Here is an 18,293-nt window from a genome sequence, read left to right on the forward strand (position 1 = left end):
AGGGTTGGTTGCTCCGGGAAATGAAAGCCTGAGAAGGAACTTAAAGCTGGTGTCAGAACCACGTGGGGGATGCGATTTTCTTGCTCTGTGTGAATCAGGTTTTAATCCCTCCATGCCCCCAGGGTAGCATGCAGAGCAGTGAGTGGAGATGAGGGCTGAGCACTCAGTTTGAGGACTTAGATTGTCGCTTGGTAATGGCTTTGAGCAAAGTGATTAACCTCCTTCAACCTCCACTTCCACTTTCAAAAAAATTAAAATTATAATACCTTCAGAGGTTACTTTGAGGATAGAATGATGCAATGTATGTGAAACACTTTGGAACAATTATAAGTATATGCCTATAAGCAATATTAGGTACTTATTATATGCTAGTCTTGTATAAGAACTTTAAATGTGTTTTAGCAAATAACAGATTTACAGCTTAATATTATTATTATCCCTATTACATGGATAATCACCCAGTTTCTTTGCTGGAGTCTCAATCTCCTCCCATCTATTCCCACACTGTGAGCAATCTTTCTAAATATAATCACACTCTCCTTTATGGTTTACAATTGATCTTATGACAGAGTCTAAATAATTATTGTTTTGCTGTTCCCTGCCTCTCAATAGGCAGTGTGTGGTTGGACCAGCCTTTGTGGGTTTTACAGCAATTGGGAGACTTTGAGAAGACACAGGTTTAGTGCGTATAGGACCCGGAAAATACAAAGCACAACCAAGGCCACTCTGCTGGTGAGGTTACAGGTGGAGTGAGGGAGTCTACCAGCCTGGGGTTCTGCTTTTATTAGAGGGGAGGGCGGGGGCTGGGCTTTCAGGGGATTATTCTGAATTGGTAAATTTACAACAGTAGGAGTGAGAATTTAAAGTGACCCAAGTGGTCATCCATTGAAATAACCCAAAATCTGTCAAACATGAAGAATTCATGGTGGAGGGGCGGGCGTGACCTGGCCCTTTATCTCACCCTCCAGCTGGCAGTGTGTGTTTATTCAAGACGGACCTGTGTGAAGTGGGTGCCTCACGAAGCTTCAGTCAGGCACCTGTATTTTACACAGAAAAGCCAAGAGTCAGGGCTTACCCTGTAACTTCTGTTGGCTTACAGGGCCCTAGATGACAGGAATATTCACAGCCCCCCCTGGGTCTTCCAACGCTTCCTCGTCCTCACAAGTTATCCTTTCCCCTATACTGCTCTGTGCTCCCAAAGTGCCTGGATTTCTTTCATTTACGGTCGGTTCTGCTCTAACATGATATATCCACAGCTAAAAGTCATGGCACTCTGAAAAATGATGCAACACATGTCACAAGGCTTATGGAACTGGGAGCATAGTGAATTCAGAAGATTCATTTGTGAAACACATGAAAAGAAGTCACAAAGTTAGTAAAAATGGGAACATGGTATACACCTGCCAAATGATTAAGAAATAGTTAAATGCTACAACAAAAGTGGCCTTCAAAAAGAACTGAATTATATTTGTGGACATGAGAATCAGAAGGGAGTAAGTTGCGAACAAGTGCAAAGTGGTGGAAGGGGTTACCTGAGACTGGAGGGAGAGTTGTCACACCTGGTGTGGAGCATAGGTGGGGCTCATGGTGTTGACGGAGGTGGCTGGTGGATGTTGGGGGTGTTGCATATGTGCATTTTGTATATTCAGGCAGAGCCCAGTCCACTACATAGTTTTCTACATTCACCAGTGTTTCTCACAGGCAAAATAACACATAAGAAAATGCAAAATTTACTCACGTTCAAATAATTCCTGAATATATCCATTTTGTTGGAACAAATTCCCCCTTTCAAAGCAATGGGATTGCTTTCAAAGTAATGGGATATAGCCAATGGGATTGCACTTGCTGTGGCCCATGGTTTATCCTGCTTGTGAGCCTGTAACTTGCTAGGCTTTTCCACGGAACCCTCACCTTGCCCTCCTCTTCCCTTCCCTAAATTCTACTTATCATCGAGATCTTAGCTTAAACATAATTTATTCCAAGAAAGCTTCTTTGAGAAGAACTTCAACATATGCCAAAGAAACTTTTTAAAACTAACCCCATCCTATTTTCACTCAAACTGTTGCTAATCCTAGAGCCATTGGCTCAAAATACTTTATGAGAACAACTGTTTCCTCATTTTTCTCCTCCCTCAACAAACTCATGCCTCCCAGTCTTTCTGGTCTCAATAAATAATAACTTCATTCTTCTAGTTGATAACAGATTTGACATTGTCTTCAGCTCCTCTCTTTTATAACTTATGTTCAATCTCTTGGGAAACTCTGTTGGTTCTGCCTTCAAAATATGTTTAAAATCCCACCATTCCCTGTCAACACCACTGTTGTGATGGCTTTCTCTTGAGGCCACCATCACTTCTTGCCTAGGCTGTAGTAGTGTTTTAATTGGTCTCCTTCCTACCAATTTTGCCGCATGTAATCTATTTTTACACAGAGGCAGAGTGATATTTAACATGTAAATCATATTACTTTTCTGTCCAAAATGGTATCCAAAGTCTTAATGATCACCTCATAAGAATCCAAATGTCCTCATGCCATTTCTTGTCAAACTCCAATGCACTTCCTGTTATTCTTTTCTTTCCCCTCCCCTCCAGCCATACTGATTCCTTTGCAATTTTTGAGTACACCAAGAACCTCACTTCAGGGCTTCAGCACTTGTGTATTCTTGATCTGAATCACTCTTGGTTCAGGTATTGATATAGCCTGATGTCTTTTGCTTTGTGATCTCTGCCCAAATATCACTTCAGTGTGAGGTTTCCCCTGGAGCAAAACCATTGTCCTTGCACCATCAGCTCAGTTGTTTCTGTTCCTCTACCTTGTTTATTTTTATTCACAACATTTTACATTTTTTCATTTATTTTATTGTTGTCTAACTTTTATAAACTTTCTGATTGTTCAATTATAGTTGTCCCCAGTTTTCCTCCATTACTCTCCCCTACCCTACTCACCCTCACCTACCCACATTCAATCCTCCCCTCCCCGTTGTCTTTGTCCATGGGTCCTTTACACATGTTCCTGGACTTGACCCTTCCCCTTCTTGTCTACATGTTTGAATCAGGCTATAAAGAGAGGATTTTTGTTCATAGCTGTATCCTCAGTAGGTCAAATATAATCTGGCTTGGGGTAGGCACATAATGAATTTTTGTTGAATAAAATTTTCAGATTTGAGGTATTTGCATGATCTATAAATTATTTTGAAAAATTACTACAGAGGTATCAATATATATATATTTTGAATTGGCCACGTTTTTAGAAAGCCAAACACTGTTAGCATGATTTGTTTTCATTGGTAGTCATGTTGAAAGAGGATTCATTTGACCTAGTAACTTGGCAGTCATTCANGTTGTCTTTGTCCATGGGTCCTTTACACATGTTCCTGGACTTGACCCTTCCCCTTCTTGTCTACATGTTTGAATCAGGCTATAAAGAGAGGATTTTTGTTCATAGCTGTATCCTCAGTAGGTCAAATATAATCTGGCTTGGGGTAGGCACATAATGAATTTTTGTTGAATAAAATTTTCAGATTTGAGGTATTTGCATGATCTATAAATTATTTTGAAAAATTACTACAGAGGTATCAATATATATATATTTTGAATTGGCCACGTTTTTAGAAAGCCAAACACTGTTAGCATGATTCGTTTTCATTGGTAGTCATGTTGAAAGAGGATTCATTTGACCTACTAACTTGGCAGTCATTCAGTTATGAATCTGTTATTCTGGGGAGTCTAATCTACAAAACTGAGGGACTAGATGTAATAGTTTGGGAAAACAACAACAGGACCATGATTAGTGATAGAGGACACATTTTTAAGAGTGCACACCCCATCGAGAGTCAGTTAGTGATATCTATTACTGGAAACTTGAGGTTCTGGCTTCCTCTTGTGTTTCACGTTGCATAATCACTATTGCCTATTGGTGTTATTTATACTGCCTTAAGGGGTGAGATAGTGTTTGAGACTCAAGGGATTGTCACTTAATTTTAGCTCAGTACCTGGATTACTCCATAGTTCTCCGTATGTGCTTATTTATTTGTTTATCTTGTTTGTGTACAACTTCTCAGGTGGTAAAACCTTGGGTCCAGCCGCTTAGTGAGCTCCTAAAGCTTGGGACTGAAGTGCCAGAGGCAACATAGGCTTGCTGCCAGGACTTAACTCTAACCCCGGTCTTACTGCTTGTTGTCTGTGTGACCTTGTGGAAGTCACATGAGTTCATACTTCCCAGAATCCACTCAGAAAAGGTCAGCACCGTCAATTAGTGTGCTAATTGGATTTTTCTGAGAGAAACCGCCCCCAGCAGTGAAATTCGGTCTCACCAGCAATGCCGTGTGTAAATTTGAGCCAGTTGGCTTGGCTTTTGTGCAATTTTTGTGATTGATGAGTTTTTCTATTTACATGACAGTGTTTCTCTGGGAGAAGGAACCAGCACTGGGGCCAGATTGCTAACAATATCATTATGATTTTATTACGGTCCTGGTTCTGGAGATCCATAACTTGGTTTTCTATTAGCTCATTACTCAAGTGAGACAGTGGGAAAGCAATCATTTCTGTTGTGGGGCAGGACAAGCCACCTGGCCTTTGGAAACGCCTGTCGGAATGCCCTGGAAATGAGAAAACTAAGTGAGGTGACCAGCATGAAGGGCGGCCTGCCTTCCTTGTGCATCTGTGTCCACTGTGTGAGATTACAGTCTCCCTGGAAAGAGACATGCGTAAGACCCATTAACATTTGGAGGATAAATGCACACTCTCAGAGAGGTAAACGTGTCTATTAGAGTAAGAAACGTGTATCAATCTCACTGACAGTCTCATGCAGGCAGACATTAAGGTTGTTAGACTGAAAAGATCCTAGTGGGACTTGGGATTGATAGATTTTAATCTAAGAAACATTACAAGAAAACAATTTTAAAAAGTACTTACCATGACCTCGAACAGACGAAGAAAACTTGGCACAGAAATCTGAACAAAATACCTATGCTTTTTCTGTTCATGAGATTCCAAGACTATGATAGGTCAGGAAGAGAAGGAATGGAAGAAAAAAATTAACTTTCATTGATTACTGATGTGACATTGTCCATTTAAATTTAAATTTAGGATAAACCATAGCCTCTTTGTATAAATTTGCTAAGGCTGCCTATTAAATCGCCACCCACTGAGTGGTTTAAAGAACAGAAATTTATCATCTGTTCTATAGGTGTGATGTCTGAGGTGAAGGGGCCAACAGGGCTGGTACTTGGGAGGTCTGTCTTCTTGGCCTGTAGATGGTCATCGTCTCTTTATGTTTTTACTTCATCTTCCCTCTGTGTGGACCTAATCATTTCTTCATCTAAAACACCAGTGACCTTGTGCTGGGGCCCACCACAGTGCCCCCATCTAACCTTAATTACCTCTTTAAAGAACGTGTCTTCGGAGAGTGGAGGCTAGTAGTCAACATGTTTTTGTTTTGTTTTGGTTGGAGGACGAATGGTAAAACTCAGCCCATAACAGTCATCTGTGCAAATGCTAATGGTAGGTCTTCTTAGCCCACTTTCCAGAAGAGAAAATGGCAGTTCTGAAAGGTGAAAAAGTTATTACACTGAAGTAGCTAAAAAGAGAGGAAAATCAAACCAGGAAAACAGTATACGGTTCCTCCTACCCTCCAAGATGTGCTTTTCTTCACTGATGAACGTTTAGAGAGAATGAACCTAGAAAGGGGAAGAGAAAAATTAAATAAACTCATAATATCAATTTCTCTGATTTCTGGGTTTTTCTGACTTTACTGGGCTACTGTGAAAGCACTGATGACAATGAATACATTCATTTAATTTCTCAAGAACTTACAAAAGCAATTGAACTTAGGAATAAGTGAATGTATATTTGGCTAGAGTATTTGAATAACTTATGCCTCAGTGGTTACTTCTCCATACATAGTTGAATATAGCACCCTACCGTATTTGAGGACTGGTATAAGAATATCTTGTTGGGAATATGTACTTAAGTAATCTTATTATTAATTTTATAAGACTGGAGTCTTTCTAATGGGACTCTAATCTTTACGGACTCTGAAGGCTTGGAATTCGGCTCCGGTTAACAGGAAGAAATGAAAGTTGGAGTATATCTACCTTGATACTCTACAGGCAGTTTCTCCAAGATAAATATATCAATGGTGCTGTATTACCAGTCATCATTTCTAAATCACTCAGATTTAGAAAGGGGAGAATGGAAGGTAATGAAGCTAGGTTGAGGAATTCTGCATTTTATTCCCACCTCAGCTGCCGTGTGCCTGGTGATACTAAACAAGTTACAAAACCTATCCAGGCTTCACTTTACTCACTTGTAAGTGGGGGATATATAATAATTTCTTAACCTGGAAATTAGAAAATTATATAGCCTGTATATAAAAAACAAGAATGTCTGAATATAAATGATAATCATTCTTTGAGGGAGAATCACCATTTTGCATTCTGAACACTGTATAAACACTGGAAATTTAATGGAAAACAAGCATAATTCAGTCCTCAGGAATCTCACAATAGAGTGAAAAAGGAGGGGAGGTAATAGGGTAATTTGTGATCTCAAATTCCAGATGATGCTGGCAATAAGATAGACCAGTATGTTGTGTCCTGAGAACATAATAAAGTCACAAAACCCTGCTGGGTGATGGGGGGAAGTGTAGGGAGCCAGCAAACTCTTCCCAGACATGACACTGGAACTAAGTTGATTAGTATGAGCAGGACAAAGCCAAGTCAGTGGAGTACATTTTTATACATAATGCAATCTCTGAGCCATTATGTTAAAATCAATTAAACTCTTCACACAGAAAATAATGAGAGGTTTAATTGTATTTTATATAATTGGTGATTGTTAAGACTAAATAAAAAGTTGGCTTCTACAAAGATTATTATGGATTTTTTGAAACTTTTAATCTTTTGTGGGTTAGTATCGACTGTGACTTCTCTGATAATTGTGGTGTAGTACACTTTCCAATGGCAATCCAAAAATACTTCCCATCTTGAATACTCTTATGCAGCATGACTCTGTCACTCCTTTCATCCAAGGGCAGGGGCTTTGTCCCTTTTCTTAAATCAAGGTGAGCTTATGAGTGCTTCAGCAGATAAATAATACCGGAAATGATTATGTGTAACTAGGTCCTAAAAGGTGATGTCGCTTTGCCTTCTTCTTAGAATAACTGTGAATTGAGTGGTAACAGTCCACCACCCTGGACCATCACGTACAGACAGCAAGCCCCACGGAGGGTAAGAGTAGGCACTCTGAGACGCAGTCCTGGTCCTCAGCTTCCCCGGGCTAGGCACCAGAAAGGTGAGGGCAGCAACCTTTGGATGATACTCTCTTCCACCTCTCATCATCCCCCTTTAACTTTTGAGTCTTCCAGCTGTGGTCCCCAACACCATCTTCTTGAGTGCAGACAAGCAAGCCCCCAGTATGCTATCTGAATTCCTGATGCCCAAAGTCCACATAAATAAGCGTGAGTGGTAAACTTCTCAATTTTGAGTCAATCTCTTTTATGAAAAAAGGAAACAAAAACAGAATTTGGTGCTAAAAATGGGAATTTGGTGCTTCATCTGGAAATGGACCATTTTTTGATTATGAGATTTTAGATATGCAGCTGATGCCCTAATGAGACAAACATTTGGGATCGTGAAGGGCATGAGCGTTTGTTGGCAGAGCAAAATTTTCATGACCAGAAGGCAAGTTGCGTCTGTAAAAGACATCCATGACAACATCACACATGGCCATTTTGAGTGTGAACATCAAGAAAGGGACAAGGGTTTATGGTTGTTTTGAATGTGGCAGAGACAACAATGCAATTTGATCCTAAAATGTGCTGGCACTTTCGCTGTATTCATTGGAACCCACCCTGAAAGCCCCGGCTCTTATTTAGGCTGTCCAAATGCCCGAGGCTGCCATTCTGTGAGAAAGCCAAGGGACGTGGTGAAATTCCCCGTGTGCTCCGCAGTTAGCAGACCTGGCTCTCCCAGCCCAGGCATCACACCTGCCAGAGAACTGCAGCCCCCAGCCATCCAGTTACGGCTCATCTTTAATGCCTTCAAGCTGAGGCCGCAGACAGCGCAGAGCAGAGATAAGCTGTCTCTGCTGGACCCTGTACACGTTGCTGAACTGCTTCAGAATATGAGAACATAGTAAGAAATGGTGCTTTAAGCCAATAAATTGTGATTCAACTTGTTATGCACAAAAGTAACCAGAAGAGTGCATTTTAGAGAAAACTGAGTTATAAGATACTTCAAATCTATATCCCCATTATAAAATAATTCAAGAAATATCTAAGAACACAGACCTAAAATTAAAAGTCCCCTTCACATACATACTCTCACACCACTTTTCTTAGTAAAAGTGTCTGTCTTATTTTAAGCTAGATATGGATTCTTCCAGATGGTTTCTATATTTACATAAATACAGAAAAGTATACTGTCCTTTGAAGTAACTTGTGGAATACTATTCATATTATTCAAAATATTGCTGTTTGAACTTAACAAATTACCTTGGAATGCTTAACCTTATTTATTTATATATATATATATGTATACATGTATATCATTTTAATAACTGAATATGCAACTCAAGTATAACTTTCTGGGCTCCATTAAATTTTGCCTTCACAAGCCTCTTCTACATTAAAAATAATATTTAAAATGGCCTATTATGACTATGTTGGTATTGAAATGAATATAACCCTGGGAAAAATAATTATAGAATTGTTACCATATTCATTTTTTCTGATATTCAAGGAAATTAAAATGAAGATGTTTGTGTGGACCCTAGGCACTGTGCCCACTGAGTCTAATGTGGAATTGGTTCTGGCTGAATAGAGTTTCATGTTGTGGATATCCACAACTTATTTCACCATTCTTCAATTGAAGAACTTATAAAATGCTTTTGCTACGTAAAGAATTTTCACTATTGAGGTAATGCTATAATCAATCAGCATGCTTGCACTTTCCTCTTTAAGGTCCATACCCAAGTATTTTTCTAGAGCACAGACCTACAGTAGGAATAGCTACATTGATAGGTATATGTATTTTAACATTTTTAATAAAAATCCCCAAATTGTCTTTTGAAAAGACTATAGCAACCACAATCTTTTCAACAGTGCAAGACCATTTTTGTTACATTATAGATAATATTTGGTAGTATCAGTGGGTGTTTTTGAAAAAGTGTTAACAGAACACCTCAGTGAGTGTGTTTGTCTATGATCATACAAGCATAGGACACTATGTAGGATAATAAACACAGGCTGTTAATACTGATACCTGGACACGAGGATGGGGAGAGGACAAGGACTAGAAAAACAAATTAAAAAATAAAAAAAATGTAATAGTTTCATGCACTACCAATTGAGCTAGGCTATTGTTTAAAAAATAAATATTTTACCCTGGCTGGTAAGGTTTAGCGAATTGAGCATTGGCCTTTGAATCAAAAAGTTGCTAGTTTGATCTCCCATCAGGGCACGTGCCTGGGTTGTGGGCTGGGTCCCCAGGTGGGGGCATGTGGTAAGCAACCCTCCCTTCTCCTCTCTCTGAAAATAAATAAATAAAATCTTTAAAAAATGTGAATGTTTTAAAACAGAGAATATAATATATGATCTCATAAAGAATAATATAAATGTTTTACCTTTATGATATATAATGATATATTTTATATATCATACTTATATATACATATGTGTGTATGTATATACACACACATATCTCGTAGTGAGTAAAAGAGTCTTATTCTGTGTCTTAATCAAGAGATGACCACTGGGTAAGTCAGAGTTGGACACTTGACTTCAAAGCCCTCAATTTCTAGGTTGTATGGAAACCTGTGAGATTTAAATTAATGTCTGAGGAAGAGTAGGGTACAAGAGCTATACTGTTCTGACACAGAAGAATAAAGTAGTCTACCCACAGAGTTTGATGCACGGTTTATTTGTCCAGTCATGGATGTTAGGGAAAAACAGTTAAACAAAAACTGTAAGCCATGTATGGCATGATTCCACTTCTATTAAAAATAATGCATATATGCCTCCATCTGGGTTGTGCCCGTGACTTACTTGTATTCTCAGGTTTTAATGTTTGTTTTCATTTTGATCCTACCTTCTGTGCTTCATTTTCCTCAAATGCCTAGTGACTCATGGTTTTTTTTTTTTGTCTTTAAGAATTGGAGAGTGTGTTTTATGTGTGAATTTTTAGACCTGAAGGATATACCCAGATTAGAAATTACTAACTGTAAGTCTCTAAAAGATGTCATTTAGGGGAAGTAGCACTTCTGAAAAGTGATGAGGAAGGTGTGTGGAGTATATGATCCTGCACTTTCTCCTGGTTCACACACCAGAAGGAATATTTTCAGGTGCCTTGTTACACATTGGCAGCTGGTATAACTACTAGTCATGTTTTTGCAAAAAAATGGACATTGTGTGAACTAGCAGGTGTCCACAAAAGGGAAACAACCAAGAAACAGCTTTGTGTGTTTATAATTTTTATTTTTATTTTATTTACTTATTTTTAACTAAATGTATTGGGGTGATATTAGATAATAAAATTATAAAGGTTTTGAGTATACAGTCCTATGATCCATTGCCTGTATATTAAATTGTGTGCCTGCCATCTGTAGTCCGATCTTCTGTCATGACACATTTGACCCTCTTTACCCTCTCCTGCCCAAAACCCTTCCTCTGGTTGCCACCATACCATTGTATGTGTCTATAAGTTTTTGTTTGTTTTTTCCTTATTTGTTTAATGTGTATCACAGACCGAATCAAGTTGCATTAAGCACTGGGAGATGGAGTTTTGTGTTGGAAATTCCTTTATGTAAAACCTTAATTACCTGTAATCTCATGATCGCTGTGGTCATAAACAGCTTCACGGAGATAAGCTCACATTCCACTCTCAAGCCCACGCCTCTCATTTTCTTTGCCTGTCTCTGTACCCTGCCTTCCCCTTCCATCTTCTTTCTTCCAGTTGGGAGGAGACAGACTGTGCCTGATGAGTGAATTTAAGCAGCCATACCTCACCAAGACATGGTTGGTTTAGATCTAGGACCCAAGACCATGAGTGTAGCTAGTTTAAAGCATATGGTGATATGCTTTGCCATCTTAGATACCCAAACTAGGCATAACAAACAAGTTAAGGAACCAAACTTACCCCCTTTTAAGAAGGCTTTCAGCATAATACTATTTACATTTATATAGACATTTATGATTAGAAAACAACTAGCCAAAGGTGTTGAAAAATCTGAAACTAAGCAAAGGACTTGTTAGCACAAAAGAGTGTCCATGAGCGCCAGATCTGCTATGGGTAAGTGCTCTGCAGACTTGAGTGTCTTCTAGTAATATTATTTTATAAAAAATCTAAAAATGCCATTGCATGCTTATGTCTTGACTTCTTGTTGGTGAGTATTGAGGTAAGGAAATAGATAAGGAAGTGGCTCGGTCTGCCATCTTGAGTTGGTTGTGCCATTAATGATCATTCACCCACTGAGAGTTTTATGTTTTGATGCCATTATTTGCTAGTTGTACTTTTAGGAACTTCAAAATTCTTTCAACAGCAATAATATATCCACATTCCACAAGTAAAGCAGATTCTAGGCTGTATTTTAGCAATAGTCACTTTCATAAACATTCAAACGTGTTGTTCTATTTTAGCATGTAACATCTCTTGGTCTCAACATCAAGTAAAACCAACAAAGGACACATAGACAAAACCATGGGGGAGGGTGGAAGCAAGGGAGGGAGGTGGATTTGGATGGGGTTGGGGGAGTGGTGGAGAGAAAATGCAGACAACTGTAATTGAACAACAATAAAGTAATTTATGAAACAAAAAATATTTATGAAGTTCTTACAGGGGGCCAGGGAATTCCTTAGTAATAATTTTCAAAAGTTGACTTTCTTTCTGTTTTGACTTGTTAAATGTCTTTCTCTTCTTTGCTTATTTTTGTCTTTCTTTGTCTATTCTGAATCACAGGAAATTCCATCACCATGTCTTATTTTAAAAAGGTACTATAAGTATAGGTAAAACTTATGTGATGTCCCATAATTTAGATATAATTATGAAATATAGCTGCCTAAAATATTTACTAAAATACTAAGCTAGAAAATAAGTCAAGGGAAACTTTATATACTACATCTGATTATCTCATTTTATAATTAAAAAAAAACCTGAGATGCAAAGAGATGAACTGACTTATTCAAAATACCACTGTACCTGGAAAAACCAGTGAAAGAACTCAGGTCTCATATTTTCAGTATAGTTTGAAATTTTCCCAATTATAATTCAAAATTATGTCTGTGTATATGATTGTAAGTCATTTGAAAGTCAGTTACTAAATACTCATTTTACCAATCTCAAAATTGCAGTGATAGTAATGTCATTGTGTCTATAGGTATGACAAATATGTAACTTTGAGACTTTTTGTTTTGCATGCCTATAGTGATTGACCTCAAAGTGTCTGTGGTTTCCCGGGTCCTTCTCCTTAAAAGCTCTTGTCTTTTTCACTTACAGAAAGTTTTGTATTTTCTGCTCTAGCAGAGCCATGAGGCTTGAGATTGACAAGTAGCCTCTTTGCAAATGTCACTTCCCAAGAATCAACAGCTCTGCCACATTGCTTCTAATTATGTTTGACAGTGTCCTTGTAAAAATCTCCCCACAACCTATTTCAGCTTGTCACATGTGAATTATATGTTCCTTGCCTAGTCCTTTTCACCTCAGCAACATATACTGTTAGGCCAAAACAAACTACATGGCCATGAATCAGAGACTTAAGAAAACACCTCCTATGAATGACACAAATTCACCCTTAGCTTAATCAAACTTATGTGGAGATATTGATAATTCAGTGCATTGGTAGCCAGTGACAGGGAGTATTCCTGCATGTGATGACTCCAAGCGCCACAGTTACAGAAAGTCTGCATGCACACATTAACTTATACAGCAGGCTCAGGAGTCACGTCTCTGGATGCTGAAGGAACCTGCCAATGTGGTATCTGAGCAGCTGTCATTGCACATTGAGAAATCTCAAAGGAAGGGAGAAGTGCCAGGAGCCACCGAGGTGAGAACTATCCCAATTTTTTAAAGAGGAACACAATTCATATCAGAAATTACAGACTTTTGGCACTTTCTAGAGTAAGCAGTTATATAAATATTGTATTTGAATGCTTAGAATATGTGATGTCTTTAAAATAAGCATTTGACAAATATCTACTAACTTAATTGACTGAGACCGAATAAAATGAGTGATCACTGCAGAACCAGATGGACTGTGTTTGAGGCTAAGTCTTTCCAAACTTCTCCAGTGCCTTCTTTCTGGAATAGAATAAATAAATATGTTATTATAGAGTTTAACACAGTTGAGTGAGAGCAGGATATTATTTTTATTTGAAACTGATGCTACAATACTTTCATCTTAAATAGATAACATTTATCCACTGGAAAAATTCAGTGATCAGCTTTAGCTTTGTTCCCTTGAGGATTTTGTATGAATACATATGAACACTAGGGACAAGTTTAAACTCTCTGTTTACTAGAATATAAACTCCTTGAAGGCAGAGAGCTCTGCCACCTGATTCAGTGTTTTCTTCTCAGCATTCATTTGCCTGGCACACATGTTCAGTATAATTTTGTTGAACAAAGATACAAAGCCGAGGGAAGGGGGATGTGCACCTGGTTTGTAGGAGCTTCAGTCCTCCTTAGGTGTCTCTCATCTAGTCTTAGAGTTTCCAAAGAATTGGTTCAAATTAACCTCATTCTTTGCTGCCAAACTGTAGCCATATTTTTCCTTCTTTCTATGGTGTCCAGTGTGACTTTGCCTCTGATCAGCGTAGGTGCCTGTCAAAGGTACCAGTGCCACCACTTGGATACCCACATGCTTCTTTATTAACAAATCCTAGGCTGAAGCTGTCAGCCTCTTGGGTCAAAAAAAAAAAGAGGCAAGAAAAGTGCCCCCCACCATGACCAACATTACACAGAAAATGTTGCTATGGTGTTTCAAAATGCCCCAATCTTTTAGGAGCACCAAGGCCTGGTCTTGGTGCTAATGCCCCCCTGTGGAGGTCACCTGCTATTGGTGTAATGGAATAACTATTGTAAATGCACACATCATATGTCAGATATCACCACTTCTACTGCAAACATCATTATCTTCATTGTGGTACTGGTGCTGCATGCCATGCAACTGTGCCTTCACTGTCCGTAGTTCGTTTTCCATCACCATGTAGAAGGATTTCATTTGCCATACCTGACAGCTAATTTTAGGAAGGTCTCCTTGTGAAATTGGCCTTTGGCTAGTATCTAGGAACTATGATTTTCTACCATTTACAGAACTGATCAATGTAGCTCATGGTGCCTAAATTGTCCCTGCAAACCCTATTGTTCATGCTAAAAACTTGTTTGCCTTTTGGGGGTCTGGTATTGTGGTATATTGTGAGGCAGAGGTGCCTTCATGACCAGACACCTAGACAGACATTGGTAATAAGCACGGATGGAGTTTCCCTGGTGGACATTTCACAGGTGTTTTCATGATTCACTACTTGAGATATCAAGTGTTCCCTATGTGGCTCCTGCTTAAAAGACTCTTAAAAAGTTGTATCTGGTTCCTCTGGACTTCATACCATGTGCCTTTACCCTGTGCTGGTTTTGCTTTGTGTCATTTTGCTGTAGTAAATCAATGTGCTGTGTAGGGGGGCTCCACCTACAGCACCCCCCTCCCCCACCCCCCAGGCACCATGGATAAGAATAAGTCTACCAAGACATGATCTGCTTAAGGGTGGAAGGTGGCCGATCTCTCAAAGGAGAAGGGCCAAGAGCCTTTTCCTCAATGGGCTTTTATTGGGTTCATTTCACACACGAATACAGGTAAAGCTCATTAATCATTGTCAGGCAGTAAGGATCAAACAATAGATAACATACAAAGAACTCTGAGGGTCTATTCTGAGTCAGGGTCTGTTAGCTAAAGGGCTATAAAACTTTGGGAAACAAACTTATTTTCTGCTCAGACCTTTATCAATTAATTGAGAGCATTCTTAGCAAAGCAGGTTTCACAGGATTTTACATATTCTTTCTTAGGCCTGATTGCCTGGGGAACTCGCCCTTTCCAGCACAGGGCTGTACCATCCTCTGTCATTGTTTCAGGTTCAAGTCAGGCAGGGGAAGTAAGATAGCCAAAAGATTAGGAGNGTCAGGCAGTAAGGATCAAACAATAGATAACATACAAAGAACTCTGAGGGTCTATTCTGAGTCAGGGTCTGTTAGCTAAAGGGCTATAAAACTTTGGGAAACAAACTTATTTTCTGCTCAGACCTTTATCAATTAATTGAGAGCATTCTTAGCAAAGCAGGTTTCACAGGATTTTATATATTCTTTCTTAGGCCCGATTGCCTGGGGAACCCGCCCTTTCCAGCACAGGGCTGTACCATCCTCTGTGATCATTTCAGGTTCAAATCAGGCAGGGGAAGTAAGATAGCCAAAAGATTAGGAGACTTCTTGCAGACAGAATGAAGACTCAGGCTATGTCAAAGCTGAGGAGCAAGGGTCCATCACCCCTTTTTGCTATAGCCCCCCTCAAGTCCTTTCCTGGGGCCTCCCCATGATCATGCCTGTCTTAAGTTGTTCCCCCCTTGGGGAATCTTACCTGTCACTGGCTAACCAATGAAGCATTGGGGTCCAGTTATGGATGAAGTAAAAGGAGCAGAAGCGGTGCTCCTGCCAGGAAGATCAGCTTTGTCTCCTTAGTGGCTTATGGTCTTAGCTATGGGAGGGTTACAGTTTCTGAAACCAGGGAGGGTGGTTCCCAGCAGTCATGAGTATAATTATGTACTGATTCTTGTCAGTTCTCTTAGTAGATCATTGACCCTGGAGGCATTCTTGGAGATTCCTGATGAAATTATCAAGGAAATAACCATATTAACAACAATAGATTCTGTCTGCCCCCCAAGATTCCTGTAGATTATAATAATTTAACCATTTTCACTTATACTTGTCATTTAAAAAATTGTCCTTTGAGTTAAAAATCAAGTATGATCCCATAGGATAACATGAATATAATAAATACTAATAATATAGTAGGTAAAATTGATTGAACTTATTGATTGAACTTATTGAACTTATTGAACTTATTGATTAAACTTATTAAGTTTATTGAGCTTATTTACATATGTATGCTTCATTTTGGTGGGGGCAATATTGATTAGTGCTTGGCATCTATTTTATTATTTAATCCTTACAATAATTCCATGAAGCATATAACTTTAAAGTTATAAATTTATTGCCTGAAAAAAATTGAGGCACAGGGAGATCAAATATCTCATCAAGTTCCACAGCTGAAAAGTAGTAGATGTGGGATTTAAAGCAATTTTTTGTAACATTGGTCTTAACACTCAACACTACATGGACTCAATTTTTTCTATCTTTAGATTTTCTTTCCACTGAGACTTTTACTTACTTGCCTCAAACCAATCATTATACACCTTGCAGCTCTCCGTTTTAGGGTGATTTCTTTTTAGTCAGAACTCCTGAGTCTGTCAATCACATGAAGTGCTTGTGATGTGCATACCCACCAGCAGTCCCTGAAAAACCTGAAACATCTCTGAATCACAGGGAAAAGTGGGCCTAGGTTATATCAGGAACACAACTAAGTCTTGATAAAGTCATTTGAAATTGCAGAAGCATTCATTACATGTTCAGATGATTTGACTGTTGCCAAAATCCTTAAGAACAGGGAGTAAACCTTAAATATGCTTGACTGTTAACAACATGAACAGTTGGTTGCACAAACCAAGTACTTAATTTTTAAAAACGTGGTTAGTGGTAAACAGATGAGTGTTGGGCTTTAGAACTTGTTTGGAGATTTGGTCAGATGGATGTTGGCCAGAAAGTTCAGTGTCAGAGGTGCAATTTGGACCAGAGTTTTGACAAACAAGTAGAACTATATTGAAATTATACTTATTAGCCAAAAGATGTTATGAATTTGTAAAGTAAACATAACTCAAAACACATTAAGGAAATAGCTTGCTTTTTTCAACAATAGGAAAAGCAGCTGAGTGCATCCATGCTTTTGATCCATTAAGAAGAATTTGATACAAATTTTCTTCGATGTGTTAAATGAAAAACGTAAGCTTCAGTCCCATAAGTATGGAATAATTCCAATTTCATTAATATATATATATATATGTATAAACACAATACACATATAAGTACATATAAGATGCATATGCACATATATGTATATGTTTAAATAGAGACAGTACCATATTTATATTATATTACCATATACTTAATAGTTATTAAGTATTTTCATAAATATATATATATATAAGTGAATGTAATGAGTTAAATTGATAAGTTTTTAAATCCATATATAATCATGTCTTTCAAGTGAAGAAATGTAGAGTTTCAAAGAAGTAGCTTGTTCACTGGAACTACGTATGTGTTATATGCATATGTATGCATTTATCTGGAAGATCTATTTAGTAGTTATTATTTGTGGAGTGGATTTATGTAGGGCTTTTATTTTCTAATTTGATTATTGTTTATTTGTTTGAAGTAGATTATTTTATAAAGTAAAGAAAAACAAATACTCCAAGAAGACAATTTAAAGGCTAGCATAACAGAACCAATAATTCTACCACGATGACCTCTAGAAGGAAAATGCTGTCCCTTTATTTATGGAAGCAAATGTCTCCTCTAGGCCTTAGGAGATGAGTGAAAATTCAAACTTCTAAGCCTGGGTATTGAGAAGGCCCCACAATCTGGCCTCAGTACAGCATTTTGACCTTAAATTCCATCTCTCTCATAAATTCCATTCTATAAAACTGTTTTATTTTTATCTTTAGAATGCCCTTTGCAGTGTCCTGCTTCCACAAACATTCTCATACCAATTTTATTACCTGGAGTGACTTCCTTCCCGTCCATACTTTTTATAGATTTATCCTCTATATTATTTAAATTCTTCCTTCTCCTTAAAATCCACGTGTTTCCTGAGAACCAGTGTTGAGTTCCAGTTCAGCTTCTTGAAGCTAAAGAGATTTTATTGCACTCAGAAAATTCACTCACATCTTAGGAATAGATGATGGGATTTTTAAAGCCACAACCTAAGTAATATTTACCCACTTTCTATATATGAGGCATACTCCACTGCAATATCCCACACAAGTATGCACAAAGATACGACAGGAACATCAACACATGTCAACAAATATTTAAGAACATTAGAGAGAGAAACTATGAGTAGAGCCTTGTAATCTTTTACTTCTACTTGTTTCTATTACCATTTAAGGGAAAAAACATTATAGGCTATTAACATGTTGGGATTT

The sequence above is a fragment of the Sturnira hondurensis genome, unplaced genomic scaffold, assembly GCF_014824575.4.
Source record: "Sturnira hondurensis isolate 20B ecotype Veracruz unplaced genomic scaffold, ASM1482457v3 Scaffold0000780, whole genome shotgun sequence".
Lineage (NCBI taxonomy): Eukaryota > Metazoa > Chordata > Mammalia > Chiroptera > Phyllostomidae > Sturnira > Sturnira hondurensis.